Source organism: Staurois parvus, unplaced genomic scaffold (genome assembly GCF_062004578.1).
Source record: "Staurois parvus isolate SC_StPar_1 unplaced genomic scaffold, SC_StPar_1.0 ptg000229l, whole genome shotgun sequence".
NCBI lineage: Eukaryota > Metazoa > Chordata > Amphibia > Anura > Ranidae > Staurois > Staurois parvus.
Genome location: NW_028318025.1, coordinates 177,941 through 204,887, shown reverse-complemented (window position 1 = coordinate 204,887; position 26,947 = coordinate 177,941). Strand labels below are relative to the sequence as shown.

The 26,947-nt window shown below is 40.1% G+C and overlaps 1 protein-coding gene across 1 annotated transcript in view; it reads left to right on the top strand.

Annotated features, from left to right (window-relative positions):
- The first annotated feature begins 929 nt into the window (after nt 1–929).
- The window catches only part of HAPLN1 (hyaluronan and proteoglycan link protein 1), a 146,314-nt gene continuing 120,296 nt past the window's right edge, over nt 930–26,947 (top strand). Inside the window, exon 1 of the mRNA XM_089679623.1 lies at nt 930–1,216. The gene's annotated coding sequence lies outside the window, so the exon portion shown is untranslated. The remainder of the gene's footprint in view (nt 1,217–26,947) is intronic.

Genomic DNA, 26,947 nt, shown 5'->3' with positions numbered 1-26,947 from the left:
GTCAAGTTAACAAAGGCTTGGTCATAGAATTATAATCAAGTTAACGTTCTCATGGCCAGAGTTATAGTCATATCAACAGACTTGAAGTCATAGAGTTACAGTCAAGTTACCGAATGCATAGCTATAGAAAAATAGTAAAGTTAACAAAGGCATAGTCACAGAATAATAGTCAAGTTACTATATGCATAGTCATAGAGATAAAGTCAAGCTACTGAATGCATAGTCATAGAAAAATAGTCAAGTTAACAAAGGCATGGTCATAGAATTATAGTCAAGTTAACATCCTCATGGCCAGAATTATAGTCATATCAACAGACGTGAAGTCATAGAGTTACAGTCAAGTTACTGAACGCATAGCCATAGAAAAATAGTCACGTTAACAAAGGCATAGTCATAGAATTATAGTCAAGTTTAAGTCCTCATAGTCAGAGTTATAGTCATGTCAACAGACCTGTAGTCATAGAGTTCTAATCAAGTTAATAGATGCATAGTCATAGAGTTATAGTCACGTTAACTGACTCATAGTCAGAGTTATAGTCACGTTAATGGACTTGTATTCATAGAGTTATAGTCACGTTAATAGACTTGTATTCATAGAATTATAGTCACGTTAATGGACTTGTATTTATAGAGTTATAGTCAAGTTAATGGACTTGTATTCATAGAGTTCTAGTCACATTAATGGACTTGTAGTCTTAGAGTTATAGTCAAGTTAATTGACGAATATTGATGTTGTTGTAAATTTGGTCATGAACGCTGGTTACGAAAGGGTTAAACGCTTGCTGCCTTGACAGTCACAGTGACAGAGAGCAGCCTGCTTGAGCTTTGTGGTTTTCATGGGTAAAGTGAAGTTACAGGATGGTTGACTGGTCTGCTGTGAAGTAATCAGGTCTAGTGGGATCACTTGGTGGCAGTACAAAGGTGCATAAAGGAGCCTTCTGTAGCAGTCTGTGTTGAAGGTGGCGGAGTCAGTGGGTGTGTTACACACACAGGGAACACACAGACTCCACCGTGTTGCTGCTGTCCTCAGCACTGAAGAGTCAGAGGAGCTGGACTGGCTGAATGCTGGGCTCACATCTTGAAGGCGTACTTGCTTATGACGTGTTACTTTCCCTTTCTGCTCGATGAGAAGGTAGCTTCGCCTGCCCAGGATCAGGACCTCTGCCATCCAGAGAGCCACAAACGCACTGTCAGGACACAAAACCAAGTTTACAAGGTAAGACTTTTGCAATGTTTCCAATTATTTTATACTTATAGTCAGCAGCAGCTAATATCAGAGTCACAGAAAAAAACTTTTAGGAAGTTTTACTGGTGTCTTTTCTACACATTTCTCAATTTACATGTATTTATAGTACTTGGTATTTGAACAGACTGATGCTTATATTCTCACCTGTACAGGTAAAGTAACTTTTCCAGAGTTAAAGGTGCTGGATGGTTATCCTGTACCTGCTGCTGTGTTGGACACTTTGCACAGTATTGGATGTCTATGGTCATGGATACAGGCTATTAATACTCCTTAGCAGGGTCACAGCAGTGTTCTGTGTACCTGTTGAATATGTAAAGACAAATGTATTCTGCTTTTCAATTCTGCATAATGTTGACTATATGACGTGGGCAGAGGGTCACGTCTGATGATTTTTTAATGTATTTTAAACAGTTTTTACTATTCCGTGGTAAACTTGAGAGCTGATTGAATGCTTCACCTGTACAGGAATCATTTAGGCAGTATTGTGAAAACCTTGCCATATGGAAGCTGTAGTCTTTCTTTAAATTTATTTTATTTAAATATTTTTTTACCTAAATTAGGAGATTATATTACATATAAAGTTATGTGTACCTGTGTGTGTACAAGTGTCCCTAGACAGACATATACAGGTCTTCCTAAAATGTATTGCATTATGCGTGAAAATGTCTATTGGGGCTCATTCACACAAGCGTCTAAAATGTCATGTTTGGATGCGTACAGCATACAGCTTTTTATGAATCTAAATACACCACTATAGTAATCAGTGAGGCATTACACACAGCTACATCTACAAACAAAAATGACACTGCTTTTATTTAAAGGAAAGGCTGCACAAATCCACAGACTTCTTGGGTGAACCTGCATAAACTTGTGTAAATTCATACACATATATCAGTAGAATTATTGTACAGGTCTTAATGATGTACATATCTAAACGCATCTAAACATAGAGTTTTTTTGGCACAAGTTGTTTTGGTACGTATTCTACCCAGAATTTTCCACTAGCTCTGCCTGCAAGAGCCATGCAGAAAACATGTATATAATCATGTGAATGAAGTCATAGTCTAAATAAAATACTAATAAATACTGGGCTTGATTCATTAAAGGAATAGAGACTGTTCACTTTGCAATTGTCACTGTGCTTAGTAAATGCGATGAAGCTGTGTTGACTTTAATCAGCTATTATTGGGGGGGATTTACTATTATTATTAATATTATTATTATCATACAGGATTTATATAGCACCAACACTTTTTAATAAAACTTGGGCTCACAGAATCTGGTGTAGCTGTGCATGGTAGCCAGTCAGCTTGTAACTTCAGCTTGTTCAGTTCAGCTTTAACAATAAAACCTGAAAGCTGATTGGCTACCATGCATAGCTGCACCAGAGTTTGGGCAGCACAGTGGCTAAATGGTTAGCACTTCCACCTGGCAGTACTAGGGTCATTGGTTAAAATCCCAACCACGGCACCACCTGCCTGGAATTTGCATGTTCTCCATGTGCCTGTGTGGGTTTCCTCTGGGTACTCCGGTTTCCTCCCACGCTCCAAAAACGTGCTGATAGGTTAATCCTGTCTAAAATTGGCCCTAGTATGTGTACGTATGAATGTGAGTTAGGTTGTACACTCCTTGAGGGTTAGGGACTGATGTGAATGTACAATATATATGTAAAGCGCTGCATAAATTGACAGTAATAAGTACCTGAAATAAATAAAAAAAAATGAAACTTTTGCACTCCCCAGTTTTAGTAAATTTCCCCCATTATTATTTACTTATTTTTGTATTTTTAATTCTTTCACACATCATTGGGTAATCACAGTGAACACAGCATCACCTTATTTACTAACACTCACTTTGCTAAGTGAACGGCCTCTGTTTCTTTAGTAAATGTTCCTTTAATGTAACATTTTTTATATGTAGTCTTCCACATACTTATAGATGGACTTCAGCTTATAACATTAGACTTGCTGTTGTTTTAAAATGCTGAAAGATGCATAAATTATATATTTAAGGTCTGTTATATTTCGTTTTAAGCCTGCTGCTTGCTAAATATATTGGATTTCTGTGGGGTCAGAGGAGGTGTATTCACTCAGAACACCCAGCCTTGTTACAGGAATTTTCCAGTGTAATATAAAAGTGACCCCCCGGCTGAGAACCCCCCATGAGTCATTCAAAGGTTCTCCACCAGCAGTGAAACTTTTAGCAAGGACATAGAAATGTATGTGACCTCCAACCCCTACAGGTGAAAACTGGTACTACAGCTCAAATATAATGGCACTTTATGAGCACTGGGGTGTTTGAATGGACAGAGGCTATTGAGCATTCATGCGGGAATACTGGTCTTATTTATGAAGGAGGTTGTAGATAAAGAAGGAGTCGACTTTTTAATTAAACTTGAAAACACTTTTGACCTTTTCACTGTCATGGCGATAAAAATGTAATTATGCAAACTGTGAAAGTTTGCAACTAAGCATGGTAGAGTAATTATGGTTACAGCAGACAGAACAATGATGACTATTCTGTGACCTCTATGGTGAATTAAAAGTGAACGTTCGGGTTTATGGTCTGTGTCCTGGCAACAGAAGGGATCAGAAGTTTGTGTAGATCCCTAATTGAGTAATCAACCATACAGTCATTTGATAACTCACTGAGTCCTTTAGAAAGCAGTAAGGTTCCCTGAAGGTTGTCCATGTATAATGGTCACAACCAGCACGGCACACCCATGCATAAAGCATCACAACCAACACCCCTATTCACTTAAAAAATTTCAAAGTTAATTTTAAAATGTAATTTTAAATTACAGTTACATAAAGCAAATGAGATTTTAGTATATGTGCCTTTTTAATATTTAAATACTTTCATTTTAAAGTTCTCATCTTGGACAGAGTAGGAAATTGTTAAAAACCTCTCCCTTTTTGTTGCCATCTTTGTTTGCGGAGATACCCCTTTACTTCCTGTACTGTAGACACAACGGGAAGCACAGGAAGAAATCTCTTGATTATAAGGGGAATTCCCTGTTAGGCAGATGTCAACGGAACAAGTGTGCCTGCTGGAAAATGTCCCCATCTGTTCATGTTCTAGTGAAAATGTCAAATTTTGGACTTTCCCTCAATTTCCCTCATTTTGGTTATAATGCTCCCCAGGACAAACAGAGGGGTGAATCTCCGCAACCAGGACCCACACAACAACCAGAATGTGACAGGGAATTTACTCCCTCTTTAACAAACACTAAAATATAGTAGCATCCCTCCTGTATGGATGGTAGAGATGGTGAGCTTATCTTCAATGCAGGGAGAAGCCTAGTATTATACAAGGATGGATCCATGGCCACAGTGAAGAATGACACAACAAAAAGGGGTGCCAATCATTTTAGTCCTTTTCCAGATTTGTATTGCTCCTGTTCACAGGGTGAGAGGGTTAGGGTAGAGGTTTCCTTTAGCAACAGGGTTCCATACCCTTTCAGACATTTGTCCTCTATCCAAGGGAGTGCCAGAATCTTCTAAGGGTGAAGCAAATTAGAGGAATGGCTGCACACCATTGCAGAACAATTAAACAATTTATCCCATCAAGTATCAAAACAGGACAGCACACCAGATTAAAGAATACATGGTAAATGTTGATGTGTTTCACAAAATATTGTGCCTGCTCATAATCCTCTAAGTGCGGACACTGATCCCAGGATGATGTCCATTGGGCTTTACCATATTGTAAACTGTACCTTCATCGACCAGGCAGGGCAGCTTGAGGAATTCCGAGTTAGACCCCAAACAGATCCCAGGCCCACAAAACACAAATACTTGTACACATTTACCCAGGCCACAGACTGGGGAAGAAAGAGCTCACAAGGCCACTCCTTAAGCCTTTATATCCTCCCCAAGCATGCACTACTGGCATGAACCTCCTAGTGGTAATCAGAGAGGACCTAAAGTGGAAGTAAAGTTGTTTTTTCACTTGTAATAAGGCTTACCTGTAGGTTCTGTAAATATCTCCTAAACATGCACTGTTTATGAGATATTTACTTGTAAATGCATTCTGAAGGAATGGCATGCCCATGCTGTTCCTTCAGAGCTGCATGCCGTAAAAGGTGACTCTTGTGCACATGCGCTGGAATGACATCATCAAGCCGCCTGTAGCCTGCAAGCCTGGAAGAAGGACCGGGTGAAGTTGGAAACCCTGTCTGCAGTGACAGCATGCCACTGGAGGGCTTCATTTTAAGGTAAGTTTCACATAATGTACTAGTATGCATTGCACAGTATGCGATTCATACTAGCACATTATGCCATTGTCTTGCAGGGTTTTTTTTTTTTTTATTAAAAGGTCACAGTTTACTGCAGCTTTAAAGGTCAATGTCACCATCCCCATAAAAATTGACCTGAATGTCAGTGACACCCAGTGGATGCAGCAGGGAACCGCAGCAATGATAAACAGGGAAGAAACCAAATGGAAAAGCTTCAAAATAACCTGAGCAGATTATTCCCAAGGTTTTTGTGTACACAATTTAGTCCTTTTTTACTTATTAAAATCTACTTTGACATACCTACTTTACTAAACTTTTACATTTACTTCTACTTTGAGTACACTGTAATGTTAAAAATCATAGAAACAGTGTTATAATTCCATTTGGTTTTTACTATATTTCGTTTATGGTGTATGTAATGGATGATTTGCAATGTGGGCTTTGTCATTTAAAAAATATGAGCACTACCTTGCTCAAGTGGAATGTAACTAATAGTCTAGAACAGTAATCTCCAAACTGCAGCTTGACAGCCAGATGTAGCCCTTTGATAGCCTTTATCTGGCCCTTGGGGCACTATTCAACCCAATGATATGAGGCACTATTTCTCCCACTGACACCAACAGTCGGACATGATTCCTTCCACTGACACTAATGATGATACACTATTCCTCCCAGTAATATCAATGATGAGGCTGTATTCCTTCCACTAATATCAATGAAGTACTATTCCTTTAGCTGATGCCAATGATGGGGTACTATTCCTTCCCTTAGGGGCCACCAACCCTGAGGTCATGTATATTTTCACTAATGCTGGGCCCAGGACAATTTGTAACCCCACTGGCCACAATCCAGCCCCAAAAAGTCCAAAACACAGTAAACAGGCCCTTTGTTTGAAAGTTTGGAAACCCCTGGTCTAGACTAGAACACAATATCAAAATTGTTAAGAGAACATTCAAGGGTTTCACAGTTTCATAAAGGAAGTAAAGGACCCTTCCACTTATGATCTGATATAGAATAAAAAGAAGCACGTCTGGAGCCACTTGTAAATACAGCATATAAGAAGATATAATGCCCGATATGAATATTTGTTTCAGTACTGGGTCAGAAATCTTTAAGGCCATTAAATAAGCATGGCAGCCAGGCAAGTAGCATTGAGAGAAGTAGAGGTTAGCAGCAGCAGCCTGGGCACTTCCCCAAGCATAGATTTTCCTGACCCTGATTGGGTCTTTTAAGTAAACAAGGGTTTACTAAATCGAGCAAAATTTGTTTTCTTTAGTAAATATCCATGTAAATATCAGTAAATCACTTTAAAAAAAGAGTATATAAATGTAATTAATTCATGTAAAGCATTTTACAACCCTGGATATTTTATTTCTTTGGGATATTTAACATGTAATTTCTCATATAACTGTTTGCTGTGGTTGGACCTGATACAATAAGTTTTGTAAATGTGATACGTCTCAGATTTGCTCTTGATTGTGCAAATGTGCATTACCGTCATTAAAATAATACACAGAGGGGCCAATCCATATGGGAATTTTCAGTGTGGAAAGTGTCTGTACACGTTCCAATATGATGTCATATACTCAAACAGACCTTTGAGTGTATTCCTGGCACAGGAAACTGAGACTTTGAAAAAAGAATGCAATATTCCATTTTGAGAGTGTTGGAGAATATTGATCCAACGTGACATAAAACGACATTATTTATTTTCCTAGTGAAACAAAATTTACAGATAATTCAAACCATGGTGCACTTAATCTAGAGGATAAAGCACATTGTAAAACAATACACTTGTAATGCACATTTTACGATGTAGCAAATGGTGCATAGAAAAACACATGGACTTCTTTATTATCAAGAATGTAACAGTTTCAAACAACCTATTGAATTTAGTTCTTCTCAGTGAGTTTGTCTGATGCGTTCATTCATAACCATCTGTATCATATTGTAGGTGAGATGTCAGTAAGAAGATCCATTTGGTCATTGACTGATTACTGGAAAAAAATATAATGTACATTTAATTATTTGCAACATGTTGTCATCGCTGATTCATAATGCATCTTTTTTTTTTCACATTAAATACTTTTTTTTAATTTTGTATTGGTTCACTTCCTGAGTCTTTGCCTAGGTGAGAGTAGTGTGTTCCAGCCACACGCTGCCTCCTGGGATATTTATATTTAACTCTAGAAAATAAAGCACCACACAAAAATGTATGAGAATGTATTATTCCAAACACAAAAAAGCCAACGTGTTTCAGGGGTCAGAAATCTTTCCCTTCATTGGGGCTTATAAAGATGTGGGGTCAGGATGTAAGACCTCAGGCAGCAATTAGTAATCTCAAAATATGTGCATGTATTAGTAAAGTTTGGCATAGGCATGTTCAGCAGCTGGTGAACATCTACACATCCAAGGAGGCAGTATTTCATTCTAATATTGCTGACATGTGCAGACACACCGTGGGACTCTTATATCTATTCAGAAAGTGTATATGTATATATATATTTTTATTTTTTTTTAACTCCAGTTGTGTAAGGGGGGGGGGGGGTGGAGGCAGAAGGGAATAAGTGGTACTCGTTACTGAAGGTCTGCTTTAAGAGGGGTTAAAAAAAGCCAATTTGCAGTATGTCACATTATTTACCATACCCTTGTGGCCAGCTGCGAAGGCAGTTAAAGGGGGCAGCACCAAACCTCAAAAATATATTATTTGGTGTCTGTTTTCTGTCCACCTCTGGAAATTCTTTGCCCTAATTCAGCAAGAATTCTGGAAATTTGACCCAATTTCTCCTCTGTTTTTTTTGGTGGTGTGTAATGTTGAAAAGTAGTCCTGCATATACTGTAAAGCTGCATACTTAATCACTACACAAGGGGCAGGGAGGTTATCAATCAAGTGTGTGATATGTCTAAATACAGTCCTACCTATACTAATATGAACTCCTGATGTGAACAAATGATATGAGTGTTATGTCATCTTACTTTGTTATACTATATAATTATTTTGAAAGAAGGACACCTGTCCACCAGCTTAACTCTAGACATTTGTAAGGTTTGGATAGCTAGAGTAGGGAGGATATAAGCAAAAACTGTCTGTGACTCCACTGGGGAGATGTTCCCTCACTTCCTGTCCCCGTGACACAAATTAAAAAAAGAGACAGGACTGGTTATTACTGGCACAGATAGCAATAAAAACATTGCCATAAATCCTAAACATTCCCTACTTTACTAAAAAAGAGAATCAAACCTTTTTCATCTAAGTTGCCTGCCAATAATAGAGCATCCTTGTCTCAGTGCTAGGGAAGTGCTCTGCCCATTCTTTCCCATGTGGTTGTGAATAGTTAGGCTGGTCATCAAGAACTTCACTACTTGGTGAAAAGCCTTGAGGTCATCCTTTTCCTGTTCAGATTTACTTCTAGGATAGTGGAACTGATCATGCTTCTGCTGCACTGTTCCAGTTCTTGATAACAAATGGTGTTCCATAGTAACAGTTCTTCTCCTTTTTTGGGTGACTAATCTTTAGAATTGTTTAGCAGTATTATGCATAGCTTGAATAGATGAATGTATGGGGTGATCTCACAACTCTGTCCCCACTGTAACTCCCTCCTCATTGGCCTACCTCATCGCAGGCTATCCCCACTTCAGTCTATCATGAATGCTGCTGCCAGACTCATTCACCTTACTAACCATTCTGTATCTGCCACCCCTCTCTGCCAATCCCTCCACTGGCTTCCAATTGCCCAACGGATAAAATTCAAAACACTAACACTGACGTATAAAGTCATTCATAACACTGCCCCAAATTACATCACCGATCTTATCTCCAAATATCACCCAAACCGTACTCTCCGCTCCTCACAAGACCTCCTACTCTCTAGCTCCATTGTCTCCTCCTCCCATGCCCATCTCCAGGACTTCTCCAGGGCTTCCCCCATCCACTGGAACTCCATACCCCAATCTATCAGACTATCGCCTACTCTGCTCACTTTCAGGCGCACTCTGAAAACCTATCTCTTCAGGGAAGCCTACCCCACCCTCAGCTACTACTGGAATCCTCTACTCTTCCAACCACTCCATCCCCCACAGTTATTACCTTCTGTACCACTATCTCTTCCCTCCTAGATTGTAAGCTCCAAGGAGCAGGGCCCTAGAATCCCTCTTGTATTGAATTGTATTGTGACTGTACTGAATCTCACCATAATGTGAAGCGCTGAGCAAACTGTCGGCGCTATATAAATCCTGTATAATAATAATAACTCTCTAATAATGCACAGTGCTGCATTTTAAACCATGTTTGGTCATCTCAGGGTACTAGTGCTTAGATGCAGTGAGGATTGGCACAGGGGGCCTTGTTTCATAACTCCTATTTTAAATGAATAATTGTTTCATACACTGTTAATTATGTATTGTAATTTGTTGGAAAACAAGAAAACCCATTCAAAAAAAGTTCCCTGTGTCAATTTTCATTGTGGCTTGAGCACTAAAGAAGCCAGAAATTGAGAAAGTAGGTTTTGATATCCATCATGACTTTACACACAACCATATCTAAAAAAGGGACAGAGGTGCTTTACTGTGATGGGGATTTTTCATCTAGAGGTAAAGGAGGTAGAGAAAATTCTTATTGTGATTTGACTACACACTGTGAGCTTCTCACAGTATGCACTTGAAGAAGAGCTTTGAGTCAGAATCAAACATAAGTTTGACCTGAAACTAGCCTAATCACTGTCAAGCAAACTGGCCATATTTGGCCAGTTGGAATGCACAAAACATTAGCTACTGTTTCAGGTAAATTGTAACCAAACTGGCCAGGATTTTGACATTTAGTGTTGTAGCACTGCCATCACTAAACAACACATCCCCAGCCAGCTTCCTGTTTGTACAGAAACCAGCCAAGGATCTAGGGTGACAACATTAGCCCAATATGGACATGACTATATTTGGTCAATGATGTCACCCAGCACCCACCGGTTGGTTTGTTTGCAAACAGAAGACAGCCAGGGATCTGTTATTTTGTAGCGATAGTACATCGGGCCAAGATTGTTGGTCCTCAGGTTGTTCTAGTAGAATAATTGGAGAATGGTGGGTCTTTGGGGCAGCAGGTAAAAACAAATAAAGAATGGCAATAAAGAAATTTACCATGGGTATCTTTATTTGTTTTTGAATATTTGGGGGGAATGAGTGTTAAGGGGTGTTAATGTAGAGTGTACTCATTCCTCTGGGGTCAGGAATATCTGAGGACCTTCTTAAGGGGGCTTCCAGATTCTAAAAAGTTCCCCCTCACAAACCCTCACATCTGGATGTGGGAAAGATGCTGTTGCCCCCAAGATTGGGGCAAGGTGCTGTAGAAGATGGGTAGCCCCCCCCAGTATTGAAGGCACATGGCCTGGTTGGAGGGGGATGCATGTTCCCTGCTCTCTCTTTCATGCCCACCCAAGCTGCATTCCCGTTTTTTCCAATTTTTATCATACTGTGCTGTAGTTTTGTCTACAGCTTTTATGCATCCCAAGCATAGTATTTAAAGGAATTATGTATTTTAAAATATTTCCCTTTACTCCACATGAAAATATCCTCTCCTGTGTACCCACAGACCATCCAAGATCATAGGCTTCAAAAATGAACTAGTAAGGGGTTCAGTTGGCTCTATTATTATTATCTTTTACTGTATATCAGGGGCAGGCAACCTGTGGAAGGGGGGCAGGCCTGGCTGCCCACCTTGCAAGGTACCCCTGCAAGGTTGAAAGGTTTGTGGTTTAGTATAGTTTAGGAAAGGGGTGGGGCACATTCTCACTACCATCCCTTTCATAATGATATAGGCTGCATGACTGGATAATGGTCTATATGACGTTTTAAGTGGAACCCAACACCATTTTCCCCATGGTTCTTTTAAATATAGCTTTTAAAGGACTACTTTGTACTGTTCTGTAACTTCCTATGCATAGTATTTAAAAGATTTGTTTTCTTCAATGTCATCCTTAATCTGCCTGAAAAGCCCCTCTCCCTCTCCTTGGAGGCACTTTCTGTGCCTCCAAGAGCATTGACTTCAAGAGTGAGTTATTAAGGTGTCCAATTGATTCTCTTATTAATCATCTATATCAGGGTTAGACAACCTTGGAACTCAAGCTGTGGTAAAACTACAAATCCCATCATGCCTTTGCCTCTGGGAATCATATCTGTGGCAGACAGAGTCTTGAATGCCTCATGGGACTTATAGTTCCCCAACAGCAGGATTGCCAAGGTTGCCTGCTGATCCTACTTATGAAAAGACACGGTGCTGATATCTGTCCAGCAAACAAAATCTTGACTAATGCCTTTGTAAGGAACCATGTTTGAAGTTTTGTGTGGTTGCTGTGTGTTTAGTTTATCTGTTTTCCCTTTTCAGTATGTCAGAGCTGAGAAAGCTGGAGCCAGCAAAAGCTCACACAATTCAATATTAAATATCACATTGTTTATTAAATCATTTCTATTATATTTTTAAAAGCTTTTCATTGTAGGCCAACGGTGTTTCACCCATCATGCTGAAGGTTACCTATCACATAGGCACAAAAAAAATATTTCCTGGATAATCCCAAAAATGACTTCTTTAGTACATCATCTCAGATGCTTTATTAGACATAGCATGCTCGTAAGGTTCCATGAACTGTGTTATGGTTTTATTGTTCTCTTTTTACGTACATTCTATGCATCTGAATGAATCTGAATAAACCATCTCCCCACAAATATTATTTATTAGCATTCATTAGTATTCATGAGAGCTTATTTATTGGCACAGAACATGCTTTAATTCACTGTGTTTCACATTTGCCAGCAAGCAGCACAAGCTTATGGTTAGCTCTGTTGTCACATACAACAGGGGATGATAGTTCATGCCATGATATTTAATACATTGGTGACATTACTTATGCAAGGCATGTAAAGTAACTGTATACTGGAAACCTTTGGTGCTAAGGATTGCTAAAGTCCATTCATTCCAAAATCAAATTGTAAAATCAAACAGAATTTTAAACTACTTTCAAACAAGATTTGTCAAGCCATTGAATGTAGTGTGAATTTTAGTATAAATTTTTGTACAAAATTTTGTTTGGAAATATACTAGCACATAGCCAGCCTAAGTCAGTTACTAGCCTCAGCATCTCCGCCTTACAAGGACACTTGCAGTTAGAACAGAAAATGGCAACTGAAGTGGTGCCATTGGGCCAACCTTCACAGTCTACACTGCCCTAAGTATGGTTGAACAGCCCCTCTTCACACAGCTTGCTCTTCACTACTTTTAAATATTTTTCTAGGCAATAAAGGATGGGGGCACAGAAAGGACTAACAGAAAGGGGGTAATAAAATTGAGTAGTTTTGGAGCAACAATAGAAGGAGACCATGTATACCTGGTCATTAGCCATGCACATATGTAGCTATGTCTTTTAGCAACATTTTATTTTTACTTTAATAGTTTTGAAAATGCATGCATGGTCTAGGAAGAGAACCAAAACTAATCCCAAATAGTATCCAAACAGTGTCTCCTATTAAAAACTTAGCAACAGAACCATACCGAGTCCCAAATATTATTCCAAATTCACTGTAGCATATACACTGACATTAAAGAAGCGGAATAAACTTCTTCTGATGGAAACTTTCACTATAGGAATACACCTTTTATTAAAGTGTCCAGGGCTAGTTCACAAAAACTAAGTTGCTGCACTCAGTACTATACTAAGTTGGAATAATAAAGCATGGCTACTGGAACTTTTAGACAATGCTATACTTGTTTTGTTTTAGTTTACATGATCAGAATGATGGATCTTTGTTGCTAATAGGGTTTTTCTTATTCCTTATCAAATAGTTAAAGATAAAACTTGACTGGTTGCTGCAGATGACTGTTCCACTAGGGCACTAGTTTGATCTCCTGGAACTAAGTTACTAAACCCAGGACCCTGCATTCACTATATCTGGTCTCCCACAGTACACAGAACACGGAAATACAATTATTTTAGTAAATATAAACTGAAAAATACCTTTTCTCATCGGCAGTTAGAGCATTCTTGTGACTTCTATCAGTCTCCAGCACTGGTTAAAACTTGTAGGAGGAGTTTTCATTCTCCCCGATTGTCCTATGAGGCTGCATAACCTCTGACCCTCTGTCTGGACAGCACTGATTGGCCCTGTGCTGATCACATACACTCTCCCAAGAAAAAAACTCTCTAGCAATACACACCAAACTGAGCATGTGCACTTTGCCCCTAAGGCTCTGTTCTATAAGCAAATTGATTGGGAACAGTAGAAGAAGGGGAGCATCAGAGAAAACAGGAGCAAACAGCCTTTTTACACAATGTAGAGGATTAACCCCTTGTGCTCCACACTGAGTATAACAAGCATACTTTACTGCATATACAGACTGATTTTACTTTTTTGGGTTTAGTAACAACTTAAGGAAACTAAAGTCAATCCTATACTGTAAATGTGACATCTGACCAAGTGTCTGTTAGTCAATTCTATTATCTCGTCTCAGTCAGGTTCCTATTAGTACTCTAGCAAAATTCATGATAATCTAAAAACATGTAACATGCACATGGTCTTAATAATACCCCATTTTTTATTTTCAGAAAATTTTTGATATACTGTATATGCAAGGTCTCTAATGCTACCTCTGTCCCATCATGGGGATTCACTCTCACTTTCTTCCCAACGACAGTTGTCACCAGGACAAAAAGTGAGTAGAAATCTAAATACTGGCAGGTGTCTCAATAGAAGATCTAAGAGGGGAAAATCTCAGCAAAGGGGACACAGACAGCAGTTAAAATTGAGAGCCAAAACGTTTCCCTCATATCTAAATAAATTGGCTGAAATTCCATTTTAAAGTGTTACTAAACTCACAACAGTAAAATCAGTCTGTATATGCAGTAAAGCATGCTTGTTATACTCACTGTGGAACCTAAGGGGTTAATCCTCTGCATTGTTTAAAAATTCTGTTTGATCCTGACGTCTCTGAACCTCCCCTTCTCCCAATGTATCTGTCTTATTTCCTGAGAAAGACATATCGTGTGCAGACACTCTGCACATGCTCAGTTTAGTGTGTATTGCTTCTCCTACAAGCTTTAACATGTACTCTGCTGGACACCAATAGAAGTCACAAGACTGCTTTAACTGCTGATAAAAAAGGTATTTAGCAGTTTATAGTTACTAAAATTATTTCATTTCCATGTTGTGTGTACTTTGGGAGACCAGATAGAGTGAATGTTGGGTCCTTGGTTTAGTAACACTTTAAGGGTTTACACCTATGCGTGTTGCAATCTGCTGAGAGAAAAAATTCTCTGACCGTTTCTAAAAATGCAGCAGCTAAAAACTCATAGATGTGAATGTGTCCCATAGGAAAGCATGTTACATGGACTGTAATGAGTTTCTGTAAAATGCACCAAAAATCTCTTAGGTGTGAACCAGGCCTAAGTCCAGCATAGGAATCGTGACTAGTTTGACCTTTATGTCAGGCCAATGGTCTGGCCTGGTTTCCAGATCTTTTTCAGAAAAGGAATGGAATGGAAACCCTTCAAATGTCTCTAATGTTTTTTCTATTATTAGGGCTCATGTACACGGGATGTTTGGAAAATACTTCTGAACTAAGGAAACTGACTGCTGGAAAATGTAGGTTAAAAAACATCTGTTTAGCTGCGTTTGCATACCACGTTTATGCATGTTTGCGTTTAGAAGCGTTTTTTAAAGATAACATCAGGAGACCTTCCAAAATGCCCAGAATGCACTGAAAAATAGTAAACAAAATTACTGTTTCAGACATTTTGAGAGAAATAGAGAGATCAGAAGCAGAGAGAGCAGTATGAGTTGAGATTACCTATCTTTTCTGGTTGTATTCACTATGGATCCCATCATGAGCATACTGCAGCATGTTCTACCATTTCTTCCTTCACGCAAAACCTGGAACTGACTGCATGGTGTCCTAGGTCCATTTGAATATATGGAAAACGCTTTGCATGCATTTCTAATGATGAAAAAAGGTTCTGGAGAGCATCTGGATATGGAACAGTTCAAAAACACTTCTAAACGCAATCGCTTATAAACGCGGTTGGCCCCGTTTACACACATTTACAAGCATTTGGCATTTGAAACGCTGATAAAATCTACTCCTGAATGCAAGTTCGGTGTGTTCCAAAAAACGACTGTGAACTCAACTGCTTGTAAACGACTGCAAACAGCATAATGTACACGGACACATAGGAACATATTAGGGAGCGTTCAGGGGCTGCTGAAAAAAACACAGAAAAGCTCCTGAATGTCAGTTTATCAGCTGCAGTGTACATGAGCCCTTAATATAAATATGAACTCCATTTATCTGCTAGCTGGGCCATTAAAGCATAGCTAAACCCACCAAAAAGTAATATATTTCAGTAAAATCAGTCCTTAGATGAGGTGGCCGCCACTCCTTTTCTTTTTTTTAAGGCTTTTTTTCTTTTATTGTCACCTGTTAATCCTGCCAATAAAACACATCATGTACTAGAGTGGAAACATTTACTAACTCTGCTGTAGTTATGGGGGAGCGATGGTTGTCCCCCAACTGAACTTAAAGCATGTTTTCCTCTCTTCTTCTCCATTACATGGGGGAATTATTCAGTTACAGGAGGAAGATACCATTGTTTGAGATTTCAGTTCAGCTCACGGGAAGTTAAAAGGACAATGCAGTTCTAGCAGGATCAACAGGTATTTTCTGAAAATGTTGGTACCCTAAAGATGAAAAGTAATTAAGTGAAAAGTAATAAAACCCCACACATTAGCCACCACATATAATGAATGTAATCTACAATATATTACATTTTTACTCTTGGTTTTGGATTTCCTATAACCTACCAACCCATTTTCCAACCTTAATTGGAATTGGTGATAAAACACACACTGTCTTTTTCCTTTGGTCATGGTTGTGACAGTGGTGAACTTACAACATACACCACACTGTAGGCAAAAGGCACCACCCAATTAACAGACCCTGATTGTTCCTAATAGTCCTGCTACACACATTACGCATTTCAATGTGCTTGAAAATATGTCCTCTTTGGAACTAGGTAGTGTTAAGAACACAGATATTGTATTTAGCAGAAAATAGTATGTATAGATGTATATGTATACTGTGAACTACTGTTATTCCTCTGGATTTAGACATTCTGACTCCACAGTTCGTTACTGTAACATACTGCCTCATTTGAAAAGGTAGCTTGTAATTTGTAGGCAACAAAATGTTCTTTGGGATGAAAAAAAAAGTCTAAATGTACTTAAGGCTTCAATCAGTGGCGCTAAAGGAGGATTGGAGGAAACAGCTGGCTAAACAAATATTAGGTGTAGAGTGGATGCAATGGCATAAATTAATAATACAGCTCTTTATTTACTATATGAATGGTAGGTCTGTAAGGGGAAGCCGGGATAAATATGGGTACTGTGTGCCACCTAGTGGTTACTGCCACGAAACTATTAACTTGGCCTTCAAACAAACCACATCTGTGATGGATTTAAGTGAACTCCATCCTATTTTAGTATGAACAAGCCATTTTTTATAAGGTAATGTTTAAAGAAAGGGCTGGTACATGCAAAAAAAAAAGTGTAAAACTCAGAAATACCAACGGTAACATTCCTAAAGCTTTACTCATTTCTATGAAGCATGACTTACATGAGTCACATAGACGAAAATATCCATGGTTTATAACAAACGGAATTGTTGCTAAAAGGTTGAATAAACAGAACTTTTTTAACCTTGGTTGTAATTCGGGCAGAAAAGTGTGTTTAGATAAAAAGAACAGGTTGTTTAATTCTTTAAATTTGTTAGTAGAAAAAATTTCAGCAGACAAGTTCCACAGAACTATAACTCATGTCTGCGCGGTGTACACAACCCATTTATTCAGGTCATGGTATATCTTATAGTAGTAGTGGTGGTAGTAGTTAGTCACATTCAACAGGACTTATTCTGTAATGCTGAGGACATTTCACAGTTTATCGTTAGCCACTGAAAAATAGCTTGGTTAAGCTACAAAAGGTCTTCAGTATTAGAGGACAAGTGCAGCTGAATGTGACTACTACTGGCTATATCTCCCATGATACTTTCAGTAATGAAGTATGACAGTATGGACTCTAGAAGTAGAATAAATTCCCCCAACTCAAGTTACAGGAGACTGGTATCAGTTATTCAGAATTAATGTATAGAAATAATATTCTCAATGCAAAAAAGAAAAAATGGCCATTCAAGGATGACCAAACAGTATAATACCAGCTAACCCATATATAGGTGCATCTCAATAACTTAGAATATCACCAATAATTAATTTATTTCAGCAATTCAATTCAAAAAGTGAAACTCATATATTATATAGATTCATTACACACAGAGTGATATAATTCAAGCATTTTTTTCTTTTAATTTCGATGATTTTGGCTTGCAGCTAGTGAAAAGCCAAAATTCACTATCTCAGAAAATTAGAATATTATATAAGACCAATAAAAAAAAGGATTTTAAATACAGAAATGTTTGCTTATTGAAAAGTATAGTAGGCACTCAATACTGGGTCAGGGCTCCTTTTGCATGAATTACTACACCAATCTGGCGTTGCATGGAGGCAATCAGCATGTGGCACTGCTGAGATGTTGTGAAAGCCCAGGTTGCTTTGATAATGGTCTTCAGCTTATCTGCATTGTTGGGTCTAGTGTCTTGTATCTTCCTCTTCACAATACCCCACAGATTCTCTATGGGGTTTAGGTCAGGCAAATTTGCTGGCCAATCAAGCATTGTGATACCATGATCATTAAACCAGGTATTGGTACTTTTGGCAGTGTGGGCAGGTGCCAAGTTCTGCTGGAAAATTAAATCAGCATCTCCATAAAGCTGGTCAGCAAAGGGAAGCATGAAGTGCTGTAGAATTTCCTAGTAGAGGGCTGTGCTGACTTTGGACTTGATGAGGCACAGTGGACCAACACCAGAAGATGACATGGCTCCCCAAATCATCACTGACTGTGGAAACGTCACACTGGACCTCATGCAACTTGGATTCTGTGACTCTCCACTCTTCTTCCAGACTCTGGGACCTTGATTCCCAAATTAAATGCAAAATTTACTTTGGACAACAGAGCAGCAGTCGTCCCTTTTCTCTTTAGCCCAGGTAAGACGCTCCTGACGTTGTCTCTGGTTCAGGAGTGACTTGATACAAGGAATGTGACAGTTGTAGCCCATGTCCTGGATACATCTGTGTGTGGTGGCTCTTGAAGCATTGACTCCAGCCGTAGTCCACTCCTTGTGAATCTCCCCCAAATTCTTGAATGGCCTTTGCTTCACAATCCTCTCAAGGCTGCAGTTATCCCTGTTGCTTGTGCACCTATTTCTACCACACTTTTTCCTTCCACTCAACTTTCCATTAATATGCTTGGATACAGCACTCTGTGAACAACCAGCTTCTTTAGCAATGACCTTTTGTGACTTACCCTCCTTGTGGAGGGTGTCAATGACTATCTTCTGGACAACTGTCAAGTGAGCAGTCTTCCCCATGATTGTGTAACCTATTGAAGCATACTGAGATACCATTTAAAGGCTCAGGAAACCTTTACAGGTATTTTGAGTTAATTAGCTGATTAGAGTGTGTAGGGGTACTCAGAAGGCAGGAGGAGCCAGGAGAGCCTGGGATCTTCTGGGGATCCCAAAAGATCAGGGCTGCTCTGTGCAAAACCATTGAGCATGGCAGGTAAGTTTGACTTGTTTGCTATAAAAAAAATTAAATGAAAAAGAACTTTTACAATCACTTTAAGTATATTTTTATTTTATTTAGATCATAGTCCCTTCATGATCTGGTAATTCTGTAGGAGTACTTCATGCCTGGCTCTTGTATGTGTATGGAATGTTCTGTTATTTATCAGGCTTTCAAAGCCACTCTACAGATAAGGTACCCATATATAACACTTTGTTGGTAAGACAGCCATTCTATATGATTATCACATGGTACCATCTGGATCATGACAATCACAAAACATTTTCACTGGCAACAAATAGAGATGCCAAGGGCTACAAACTATTGTCCAAGAATCACACAGTGTCATAGATGGTGCAGAAGTGTTTGAAATTTCCCAGACATAGGATTAGGAAAAAGAAAAAAAGAGCGTAATTGCTATAAGACTTGCTTATATTTTCTCTGGTTCACTTCTGCAATCTGGCCACAATAAGTATGAAAAGCAGATTTGGCTATGACAAAGCCGCTGGTTGTTGTATGCAATGGAATAGACTATAATATGTTTTTCATTTTAGCATTTAAGCCTAAACTTGCAAATGGAGCAAGCTTATCTAATAATATGAAAGCATAACTGATAAGGGGCAAGTCATACTTGGAAAACCCTTTCACTGCCTGGGGCTGTGACCACTTTGTTCTTAAGGTCTGTTTTTATAGAAGTTGAACTGCTTGCAGCAAAACAGTAAGGGAACATTATAGTGTATGAAAATCAGTTTAATGTTTTATTTACATTCATATATTAGTTTTATGCTAATACATTTTATAGGGTTGATTTAGTAAAGGCAAATAGGCTTTGGAAGTATTTTCTCTTAGCTTAGTGAATGTGTTGAAAAATCATTTTGCAAAGAATACCCAGTTATATGCAAGAAAATTTATTTTTTGTTTGCCCATGATTGGATGATGGAAGTCAGCAGAGCTTCATCTCGTTCACTAAGCGAAGTGAAAATTCTCTGTTTGCCCCATATGTTCGAATAGTGATTGCTTTACCAGAACACATTGGGGTTCATATACTAAAGTTGAATAGGACATCATAAAGCTGGTGTTATGGGAATAGCATGTTTGCCTCATGTAGCACCCTCTTAGTTAGGTTGCTAATAGGCAGTGGTGTATTTTGTTTTTGTGCTAAAATCGGGCGCCCCCCACACACACACACTAAAAAAGGAGAGAGAGAGAGAGAGAAGAGAGAAACTTTCCTCCAGCACTCACCTTTGGAATGAAGGCACCCAGCCATCCCCGGAGACATGGTCAGGGAAGCCCAAGGTCATCCTTGCTTGGGAATGAGAGTCGGCCTCTACCTACACTCCTGTCTTGGATCCCATGGCAAAGCTCAGGCAGTGCCTCACCTGGTCCCCATTCTCTATCACCTGCCACATGTGACCCTACTTCACAGGTGGGTCGGAGTTACCGCCCTGAAGAATGCTGCGCAAGGCAAACGCTTTGTTTGCCTCATGATAAATATGCCCCTACTAATAGGACTAGGTAATTGTAAGTTTTGTTTGGCTGCTCTATAACCAGAGCAGGATTTTATTGTTTTTGGCTGTTCTGGGTCCTGCTTGTGGCAAGCTCCACTGCACCCCCTCCCCCCTTCATTTTTAGTAGGTTCTAGAATATAGTGCGTTGGGAGAGGCGTACCATGGGCTGAATATTCATGCAGCCTCAGCCATTCCCTGGTCAAGAGGGTGACCAGCAGGGAGGCATAGAGATGTGCATAAATAGTCTGACTAGGAGAGGGGCTGCCCTCCCAGGCTGCTTAGCTGAAGACTAAAAGAAGTTAATTGAGGTCCCAGCACAGCAAAAGCAGCTGGAATAAATTCAAGGGCAGGCGACTGAGGATCTGGCCTGGAGGCTCATGGCAGTGGCGTAGCATGGGGGGGGGGGGGGGCAGCCAATGTGGTTACCCAGGCAATGTGGTTGCCCTGGGTGCAATATTTAGAGGGGAGCAGAAAGTAGTCCTGCACCATCCCGGGCCACACTGATGCCCCCAAAAAAGGCCACAGCTTCACTCACAATACTAGTCCCACTCAGATGCCCCCCAAATAAAGCCACTGCTTCACTCACAGTACTAGTGTCTGTGTCCCACTTCCACTGTCCAGGTTCCGCCGCTGGCCGTCACTGCCTACTTTCTGGTTGATAGAACCGCCTGGCATCTAAAAACCAGTGATGGCACTAATACAGAGGGAGGCCCCAGCATTCAGAGTAGAGAAAGATGTAACTTTCTCTTCTGCCTAGTGCTCAGCTCCACCCACCTCCTCCAGCTTCTGCGGCGGCTGCCCCCTGCTCAGTGCTTTCTTGAACAGAGGGGTGTTTGGAGGAGGAGGAATGCTGCCTATGACCCCAAGAACACCATCCCAACTGTCAAACATGGTGGTTGAAACATTCTGCTTTGGGGGTGTTTTTCTGCTAAGGGGACAGGACAACTGCACCGCATTAAAGGGACGATGGACAGGGCAATGTACCATCAAATCTTGGGTGAGAACCTTCTTCCCTCAGCCAGGGCATTGAAAATGGGTTGTGGATGGGTGTTCCAGCATGACAATGACCCAAAAGACATGGCCAAGGCAACAAAGGAGTGGCTCAAGAAGAATCACATTAAGGTCCTGGAGTGGCCTAGCCTGGAGTGGCCTTGAAAATCTGTGGAGGGAGCTGAAAGTTTGAGTTGCCAAACGTCAGCCACCAAACCTTAATGACTTGGAGAGGATCTGCCAAGAGGAGTGGGCCAAAATCCCTCCTGAGATGTGTGCAAACCTGGTGGCCAACTACAGGAAATGTCTGCCCTCTGTGATTGCCAAAAAGGGATTTGCCACAAAGTACTAAGTCATGTTTTCTGAAGGGGATCAAATACATATTTCCCTCATGAACATGCAAATCAGTGCATAATTTGTTAGACATGCATTTCTTTTGAATTTTGTGTTGCTATTCTGTCTCTCAGTGTTACAATACCATTCGATTTTTACACTGATCATTTCTTTGTGAGTTGGCAAACACAAAATCAGCAGGGGATCAAATACTTATTTCCTTTACTGTATATGAGCAGTTTTGTTTGACAAAGCATTTGTATTGATGCCCATCCATTTCTGAAATTTACACAGCTCTGCCCAGCTGCAGCGCCCTGTCTGGTAGGACATGTGCTTTTCTCTGCTGCAGGTAATTATAATTCACAGGTTTTGTTCCTCCCCCAGGCTAGTGAATGGAAAAGCAGCAGATTGAAGAGTTTATCTCTCTGTCACTGTGCACTCTCTCATCCCAACAGTGGAGGGATTTACTAAAACTGGTGCACACAGTATCTGGTGCAGATGTGCATAAAATCAATAAGCTTCTAGATTTTGTTATCAATGCCTAATTGAACAAGCTGGAGTTGAAAGGTGATTGGTTGCATCAGATTTTGTGTTTCCATTTTAGTAAATCAACCCCAGTATGTCCTTGGTTAGCAAATAATCATTAAAACACAATTAACTGGCTCCTTGTGCTGCTTCTCCCTCTACCAGTCTGAGCTCTGCTATACTGGGAATTCCAATATGCAAATACCAAACCAAATCATGGTACTTAAACTGCTTATATTTAAAAAATAAAAATGTAAAAAGTAAAAGTAGATGAGGTTGTAGTCTCATTTCACTAAGCAATATTGCATGTGATATTTGGATCATGTAACACATTTGATCCATGCATTGCATGAAATTGTGGTATTTACCACAGAAATAAGAAGCACACAGTAAATATCATGTAAACTGATCTGAAAGTCAATAAACACATGAATAAATAAATAAATGTCTGTAGGCACACACAGCCTAGCTTGGGAGCATACACACACTGGTGCCTCCTTTGCACTTGGCTTGCTACAGTAGGCACCGGAAGGAGAAATATGCTGACAGCATTGGCGGGGACCGTCAGAAGAGGTGCTTAGTGACCTTTCTGTGTAATATTGTTGCAAAGAGCAAGTGAGTAATCCCACTTTTTTTATTTATAAAATATATAGTCTTTAGTATTAATAATACTTTAACCTCTTGCCGCTGGCCATATGCATATATGCAGCCTCTCGGCAGGTGGGCTTTAGCCCAGAGAGCCCGCATACATGCGACCCAATGTAGACATCTTTCTGTGCTGAGAGCATGCACCCTGCTCGCTCCCAGCACAGTTGACAGTGAAAAGCTTCCAGTGCATACTTAAAACCAGGGGCTTTCCGATCATGTGACAGCTGTGACTGCTATTAACAGCGGCCACCTGATGAGAATGCCCACCTCCACCTCCCAGCATTTATAACCTCGTAAAAGGGCCCGGAGGCGATGACAGGAAGAAGTTAATTTCATACCATTTATAATAACACAGAAGGCTCATTTACACTTTTGCAGTCTGGCAAAGCAAGCTAAAATGACAGTGTTAACACATATTGCCACAATGCATTGCAATGCACTGGCTCTGTGCGTTGGGGTAACATTTATTGTGAATGGTACTCCAATGCACTGTACAACCCATATACAACCCATAACATATACTGTGCATTGTGATGTGCTATAATGTTCTAAAAGGGTCATGCACATTGTTTTTGTGTTGGCAGCAATGGGCTGCCTTAATGCAACACACATTAACACATGTCATAACCCAGGTTAACAAAGCCACAATGGAACATTTAAGTGTAAACAGGCCCCCTAAAGTCAATTACTTTAACGTAGGTTCTTTTGAAAAAGAGCCAGAAATACAAATTAACTTATTCGACATTGCCACAAAAATGAATTCAATTCCTTGTAACACACACAATTCTTTGTAGTAAACTCATCTTCTGTCCCCACAGCATTTCACTTGTATCATTTCTGTTCTCTGAATTACATTTAATTACTGCAATGCAATGCGAAATTTTGAGCATAATCAATTACATTGAAAAATCATTTCAAAGGAATAATTGGATTGTAAGAGAACATCATTTCTTCTGACGACAGCCTTAGTTATGTTAAGATATTTTCTCTGGAGAGTTACAACATAGCTCTAATTGGCTTTTAGCTCAATGCACAAGAAAACTTTTCATTAATTACTGAAAATGCATCAGATGTTAAGAAGAGAAGGTCAGGTGACCTAGAAGGAATCTGATATTTATTGCTTTGCTTAATTTTTTTTTTAGCAAACTGTGTACTTCAGTCATAATCTGCATATGCTATTTCACTGCAGTAATGAAATGTTTTTTATAGATGAGAAAAATGATGGCACCGCTCCAAAATTTGGTTAAAAGTAGACAGGTTTTCACTAAACTATAGAGTACAAAGTACTTAAAGCGGAACTTCACCTACCTTTACACCCTCCTTGTTGTAAACATTTTTTTGGGAGGGGGGGGGAGCAGGTACCTAGTTTGGACAGGTACCTGCTCCCACTTCCACTCAGAATGCCTAGGCAATCTGAACAGAAGTTCGGTGTTCCCCCTCCCTACCCAAAACCTCCTGGGACCCGTTACGTGTGGCTTGTGCATGCAGAGTGGGAAGCTTGCTGTGAAGCCGCAGGAAGTTACAGCAGGATTCCCACAGTCAATATGGTGGTGTCGGGGACCCAAAGACCGACAAAGAACTGGCCTGGATGAAGACAGAGCTGGATCCCAGAGCTGGTAAGTGCCTTTTTGTTAAAAGCCAGCAGCTACAGTAATTTTTTTTTTAATCTGATTAAGCTCCTCTTTAAACACTTGCCCTCCAGAGGATTTACCCCCCTTCCTGATAAGGCCCTTTGTTTTGCGATACGGCGCTGTGTTACTTTAACTGACAAATTAAATTTAAGTTCTTTTTTCCCACAAATGGAGCTTTCTTTCGGTGGTATTTGATTGCCTCTGCGTTTTTTTTTATTTTTTATGCTATAAACAAAAAAAAGACTAACAATTCTGAGAAAAAAACAAAGTATTTGACTTTTTGCTATTAAATATATCCAGTAAAAAAAATTAAAAAATCAAATTTCGTCATAAATTAAGTCAAAATGTATTCTGCTACGTCTTTGCTAAAAAAAATCCCAATACGAGTAAATTAATTGTTCTACATGAAAGTTATAGCATCTACAAATGGTGGTATATATACTGGAATTTGTTTTTTTTTATACTAGTAATGGTGGCAAGCAGTGACTTAAGGCGGGGCTGCGGCGGGCATTCTGACACTGAGGGGAAACTGAGTAACTGTCACTGACATCCCCAGTGACACTAATACAGTGACCAGTGCTAATAAAAAGCACTGACACTGTACTAATGACACTGGGCAGGAAGGGGTTAACATCTGGGGTGATCAAAGGGTTAACTGTGTGCTGTTTATGTGTTTTGCAGTGTCAGCACATTGCTTTGTATTGCTCTGCTCTCCAGTGTGCAGGAGCTGACAAGGGAGAGATTTGTATTGTTTACATACAGACCTCTCCCCCATCAGTGATACTCAGAGATTGCTTGGATTCACTAGCCAGGACCCGGTGATCAACAGCTAAAGCCACCAATGGCTATGCGGGTAGTGTTTCATGTACAGGAATGAAGACAACACAAGCTGCTGGTGTGAGGAATCATGTTGAACAACGGAACTGCATCCAGGTCAGGCATAGAACAGGAAACAGGAAGTATAAGGCAATGCAATATTACCATATGCAAGTAGGGTCACAGTATTTGCATAATAACTCTATAACATCTCCCTTTTTTACATTCAATTCAAACCTTGTAAACAATTAAACTAAAACAGATCCTGAACAGTCTTGAACATGGCATACTGTGGTACTGGTAGATACAGGGGTGGACTGACAACTCATGGGGCCCCCGGGCAATAGGGGATCATGGGGCCCCTGTGTCCTTGCCCAAACTCAAAAAAGCCTATGAAAAAGGTACCAGGGGCATCTCATGGGCCCCCCTTCTGACCCGGGCCCTCGGGCGGTGCCCAAGTTTCGAAATGGTCAGTCCACCCCTGGGTAGATACACTACAGATTGAGTCTATCTGGTGGTCTTGAAACTCGACCACTACGCAAGGCCACAGGGATTTTGCCTGGGGAAATCTGTTCAGCCCCAGAAGGTGTTGATAAGGAGCTACCCTCTTTCCTGGCTGGTGTGTTTGGCAGAGAAGAACTTGACGGGATATGTGGCTGCATTATGTCATCCTCATTGTATCCCGATATGACAGCAGAGTTCTCTCTGCTTTGAGTATATGGTCCAGTAGGACTCGGGGCATTGAGCACCTCAGGAGGATCACGTGCAGGATGCTCATAGGCTTGTGCGGTGAATCTTTCTGCCCTTCGCAGGTCCACTCAATTGCGGCGTTAAAGAATGCCTTCTACATCCACAAGATATGATCGAGGAGCAACCCTCTGAACACAGGAACCCAGTCTCCAGTGACCGGTCCTGTCACCTGGAAGCAGCTTCATACGGATTGGCTCTCTAATGCTTAGTTCAGGTAAGTCTTTAGCAGACACATCGTATGACGGTTTGGCAATCTGTTTCCTTGGGACACCTGTAACCACACAAGGATCAAGTAATTTGTTGGCCACAGGCAATGAAGTCTTCACTCTCCTAGACATCAAGCGCCTTCAGATGGGGTGTTCCTCCAATGTAGAATGGCCTTCCACAGATCAGTACCGTCAAACTTGGCCTTCTTACAAAGATTCTTCACTACCTGGACAGCCAATTCTGCTTTGCCATTGGCTTGCGGGTGCCTCGGGGATGAGGTAACATGCTCAAATCACATTTGCTGGCTGCGGCATATCCAGTATGGCTCTGATTTTTTCTGGGTGAGCTTT